This window comes from Zerene cesonia, chromosome 3 (assembly GCF_012273895.1).
Source record: "Zerene cesonia ecotype Mississippi chromosome 3, Zerene_cesonia_1.1, whole genome shotgun sequence".
In the NCBI taxonomy this organism is placed as follows: domain Eukaryota; kingdom Metazoa; phylum Arthropoda; class Insecta; order Lepidoptera; family Pieridae; genus Zerene; species Zerene cesonia.
The window spans coordinates 3,292,973-3,298,972 of NC_052104.1; the positions used below are offsets into that span (position 1 = coordinate 3,292,973).

At 31.0% G+C, this 6,000-nt stretch overlaps 1 protein-coding gene across 2 annotated transcripts in view; it reads right to left on the reverse strand.

Annotated features, from left to right (window-relative positions):
• LOC119839514 (suppressor of lurcher protein 1) overlaps positions 1 to 5,647 on the reverse strand; it is a 180,349-nt gene extending 174,702 nt beyond the window's left edge. The window contains exon 1 of one of the 2 annotated variants that reach the window (XM_038365828.1): positions 5,541 to 5,640. The gene's annotated coding sequence lies outside the window, so the exon portion shown is untranslated. Of the gene's footprint in view, positions 1 to 5,540 lie in introns of both variants that reach the window. The other variant, XM_038365829.1, reaches the window with a different exon arrangement.
• Positions 5,648 to 6,000: the final 353 nt, after the last annotated feature.

Genomic DNA, 6,000 nt, shown 5'->3' on the forward strand with positions numbered 1-6,000 from the left:
AATATAATTAAGAGAACTATGATAAATAGATTAAATAGGCTTTATTTAAATCAATTAAAATGTAACCACTAATAAAATAACTGCTATAATGCGAGCTTTTGACATCTAGGCGCGTCCGGAACAGAAAATGCAGTCTTTAAATGTATGCAATTTTCCCTAAACATTGAATGAAGCGCAACGCCTATTATATTTTTTGAGTGGCGCACAATGAAAACGTCAGATGTTCGCGCTGGTGGCTGACAACTATGTTTTAATTAACCAACGTTTCGGTGAAACATCAATCTGTGTGCTTAATGAAGCCTGATTGTTTTTAATTGCATTGTGTTAAGTCAGGTACTTACACTAACAAGTTAAATAATTGCTTGTGGTGCTCTTTTATGATCAAAATTTGGATAATATGAATAATGCTAAGATAAAAAAAATAATGAAAAATGTAAAATTTTGTATCAGAGAATTGCATACAGTTTCATAGTGTTATGTTAAAAAGAAAAAAAAACCACTAGCAACTCCATTTAGTGGGCATGTATTTTACATTTTGATCGTAAATTTAAGTAATGTTTTAAGTGTTTTTATTGCCACAGCGAGCAAACGAGCTGGTGGTCTGATGGTAAGCGATCAACACCGCTCATAAACATTTGCAGATGTGGTGCCACTGGCAAGGAGAGGAATACGAAGGAAATAAATGAATAAAACGAGAATACGGCCATAAAATACGGGTCACCAACTCCTCAACTACAGAGAAATGCAGTAAATGTAGTATGTACTTTCGAAAATCGCATCCTACTATTTTACGCCAATCTTCTAGTTAGGTGTTAGAAGCTGGTGTACAAATAAATAAAACTGTTGCAATTCTGACAATATACATATTGCATGCATGCATGCATACACATCGAATCGATGAGCCACGTTTTCGGAATCTATTAATAACGTTTTAAAGTAGTTAAATAGTCAGCTGAACGAAAAAATAAAAAGCGATACAAATCCATTTGGTTTAGATAGGTTTTATAAACAGCTTTTAAGCAAGTGAAATGTGTCCATCAATGTGTCCGGTGAAAAGGGTCTAATTTTTATTTTGTGGAATTTCGTGTTGGAATGGATTTTTATGGAAATTTTTTAAATAAGCAAAAATATAGTCAATTTAAATTTGTTTATTTTTATCTTTATACTGTTGTCTGGAACCAGAATAATTACTTTAACACACTGTATTGTGTTGCTGTATTTTTAACTAACAAGCAAAAAATGCAAATGAGATGTTATTGTAATCGTTATCTAAACATAAACACGCCGAAGCTTAAGCTGATTTAACCGTAACATGTCGATGGAAATAAAATTAAAAAAATTGCTAGCTACAAATTGGACGCAGTGTTGTTAGCGCGAGGGTTGGATGTCAACAAATCATTCGCCGTTGTTATATACACCACTTTCGTTACTTGTAAAATATATACGTATTTATTTAAGCTAGAATAACAAGCAAGAAGATTTTGATTTAGCATCTAAAACAATATACTATTGAATTAATAAGCCAATAGTAACACTATTACGCACTGAACGATATTGCAGGTCAAAATAGATTTTTAGTACAGTTAGAAAATAAGAAAGATTTATATTTTATTTTATTTAAATTTGGCTTTTGGTGGATCTTATGACAAGGTAGAAATAAGCATATCAATAGCTCTACTAGGTACTAAAGAAAAATAATCGCCTATATAACATTTATCTTGCGAGAGAGAATGCTATGAAAAATCAATTTCCTCTATGAATAATTGATGTTCCATAAAAATTTCCAACTTCAATCACACGATAATTATATAAAATTTCTCGAATATTCAAACTAGAAACTTTACAATGTTAACGGAATAAAATTAATTTGCATTGCGCCCCGGGTACGACGGTTAACGCTTATAACCGAGCCAAGGAGAGCTAATTGGGAGATAATTTCTTAGCTCCCTCTATTTTAGATAAAACTTTATGATATAGACCATAGAGGATTAGATGAGACGTAGAAATCCTTTAACAACTGACTTATACTTACCACACGATAAGATCGTGAGGGTTGAAAAACTAAGGTTGCTATGGATGGCTGATTTGTAGACAGAAATCTCTGAAGGATATCGAATAGATTGTGTGGATTTAAGCATAAAGACAGTTTTATTTTTAAATGTAATGAATGAAATACTTGTGAACAGGTTCTTAATTTAAAAAAGCAAACTGTATTATATACAACAGATTTATTACATGGTTCACTTACTACATCAAGAACTTTATTAATGTCGTAACCCGCGATTCGAGATTCTAACGCTCTACGTAATGCGAATGTGTGTGAGTATTAACCATTCACCATATTATCTTATATATTACCTATAGAGTTATAATACATGGATATTCATTGCAATACAACGAGCAGTCTCAGATAGTTTAATCCACAGAAGAAATTGTGTTTGAAAAGTCAGAGTAAATAGTAATAAGAATTTTTTTTATTTTCATTTTCGTAAATTTGAATACCATTATTTCTTTATGATGAAACAACTGAACTGGTTCACCAGCATTTTAATTACTTCTAAACATTATCATAAATGGTACGATGGTTGGTGACAGTAGTTAGTCGTGATCGCCTTTGTCATCAGCCCATATAAATTCCCACTGCTGGGACGCAGGCCTCCTTTGAGGGTTCAGGCCATAATCCACCACGCTAGCCAAGTGCGGGTTGGCAGATGTCACATGACGTCAAACTTTTCATTTTTGGACATACCGGTTTCCTCACATGCATCCACATGTGCAGATAAATTGTAAATCAATTTATTTCCTGCACGCTCATCCGGTCTTGAACCCTCACTTTATAACCTTCTCTAATTAAATTTTATGGAAATATAATTATAAAGGAAATATATACTCTTGCCTGGATACAGTGGTTGACGTAATTGCGTAAAAACGAAGGCTAGGCCGATCTTCCGCTGAAAACAAACCGAGAAGGAATCGATACGGTAGGACAATGATCACCTATTTATTTGTAAAGGAATTTCATCAGAAAAACCGATGACCTGGTGCTAAGTGGGAAGTAGCACAAGGTTGTAACATTAGAAATGTATTTGAATAAAGACCTTTTATTGACGAGGGGAACAAAGGAGGACTTAATAACAAAAACCTATTAACAAAAATATATATCCATCTTCTACAACTATGTATATCATCTTATAAGTTACCTCAAAACCGTTAATGGCACTGGCGCTTAGTATAGTGAAATGTCTAATGTTCTACGTGAAAAGCGTATTATAAGCATATATTATGTAAGTAGAGACAAGTAACCACTCATTAAGCTGACAATGTCTTTATTAGAGCCTATTTATTATATTGTATTTTATGTATATCAGATTTAAATCTTTAGGAACGTATTATTATATCATACTGGACGCTCGTTCAGGCTCCGCCCGGAATCAAGATTTTTGTTATATCCCAAGGGAGCATTTAATCGGAATAAAAATATCTTATCGTCCAAGTCAGCTTATATCCTGTCTGTATACCAAATTCATCAAAATCCGTTCTGTAGTTTCAGCGTGATTGACGGACAAACATGCTAACAAACAAACTCACATTTATAATATTAGTGTGATAGTGTGATTAGTAAGTATTAAAAAAAATTAATTAAAGATGTAGATGCAGCTATAGCTAGTACTTTTATCACGTATATTCAAACATCAAATCATAATAAGTAATAAAATTCGAAAGGCTAAGCCATTTTTTTATTATTGTGACATTGATTTAAATCTATTAAACTAAAGTTCATTTACATCTACGAATTCAAAAAAACTCTCAACCGTAAAGTTTTGGATTACATTTTATTTTATTCGATTAACATGTTTTCAATACTCAGTATAAACAAAAATGACTAGTCAGAAAAATTAAATTGAATTTTCTGATCAACTCACATATCATATAATGGCGAAAATGACAAAAAATGTTTCATTTTTAAAAAGTACAGTATAAAAATAATATTCAATGACCACAATATAATAATAGCTTGTTGTTCTTTATACTGGCAATTAAATTGTACAACATCGACTTTCCATATTCGCGTAACAATAAAATATGAATAAAACAAAATGGCCCATAAAAATTAGTGACCTGTAGAATTCATTAAAAAGCTTTTCATCCATGAAACCCGCGCGTCCAGCTAAAATCGATTACTGAACATCCGTTAAAAATTAATATGTTCCGATTACATTGGAATCCTGCAGATATTGGCTGTAAGGAAGATTTTATGGATTGTAATTCATTTGTGGCCAGAACATATTTACTGTTAATTGGCAAAATGTTACAATAAGAAATTACACATCTAATTAGTAAAAATCAACAGAAATAATTACTATTTTTAATCACAAACAATTCACTATTCAAATATTTTAAATATAACAAATTCTTTGAAAGCATATCCATAAAAATATCTTTAAACTGTAATGTAAGCCTATTCGTACAGTTTTATTAATATCATATAATTTTATCCACGCAGTATGAGTCGCTCACATGAACCCAAGAGTGCATAGATACCTTCTTTGTATTCATCTCATAAACTCGCGCACTGCATTAACCTTATAACATCATTTTCCTGAATATCATTACCACATATATACTTATCTTCTATTCAAAATCAAACGGAGATTTCCAAGTGTTCACTTTACTTTGTAACTTTATATAAAGCTATAAAAATGCGCATAAACGAGTAATAGCATAAGATTCGTTTTAATGCTTTAATATTACTCATAATACAAATTAGTTTTATTTGCAGCTAGCTCTCGTCCCGGTTCCGCCTGGGTTCAGATATTTCAAATTGCTTTAAGTTATTATCGTAATCCACGCGGAGACCATTAGAACAAATCAAAAATTATTTAAATCTATTCAACCTTTATTGAGTTGTGTGGTTAAACTAGCACGACTTTCTGGAATCATAAAGCTAAACCATTCTCGAATGGACAGATAAGAAGTTTCAATAAAATCGGTCCAGTCATTGAGGAGGAGTTCAGTGACAAACACAAGCATATGAGAAGCATATATATAAATATATAGATGATAAGGCACATGAAACAATATTTATATCAATATTATATTTTATTTAAAATGTCTTGAATGGATGTATCTTATATTTATTCTTATTATTTTCAAATAAAACACCCAAAAGAAGATAAAATTTAAGTGTACTTGTAAGTATCAAATAAGTATAACCAGCTCATTTTCAAATATCTCGTAAATAAATAATTTAATATCTCGTAGATAATAATTCCTTAATTGAAACATAGGATACCTATGTAGAAATAACCACATAATAGGGAAAATCTAAAATTTATTTTTCGTTCAATCATTTGAATCCAATCTTAAAAAAACGATTCCAATTGATAATAATGCTACGTAAAAGCAACAAAAACATTTATATTAAAAGATTATATACAAAGTGAAACTAATAATTGAAATCGCTACTTATATTCTCATACGAGTATATAAATTAAAATTAATGTTTACAATTTCGAGTTGCAATTTTATTTCAGTCTTACCTTTAACATTTACGTAAGCTATTTACACCAATTAAATGCACTAATTACTATTTCATTTCATTTAAACCACATTATATTAAAACTAAGCACACTAAGTTTTTTTTTATTTCAAAGTCACGTCAGATTATACGCGCGGATCCTAGCGACTCAGCTACGACGTAGTCGACTGTACTCTCGTAGCAAACGCGTAGCACTGACTGCTTTTCAGCTACGTTTATGATTTGTAGGCTTTTTTACACATCAGAATTTCTTAGCCATAATATTTATGTCATAATAGAGGTCAAGGACTATATATTCAAAGGATTAACGAAAGGAAAACGTTTATTTAATACGTATTTTAATATTACATTAGTTACAATGTCGTATGATCGGAAACTCTATGAAACTTTTATGTTATACCGGCATAACCTTTTCTATTATAATAATATATCAGAAAAGCTATCTAGGCTGACAGCATAAA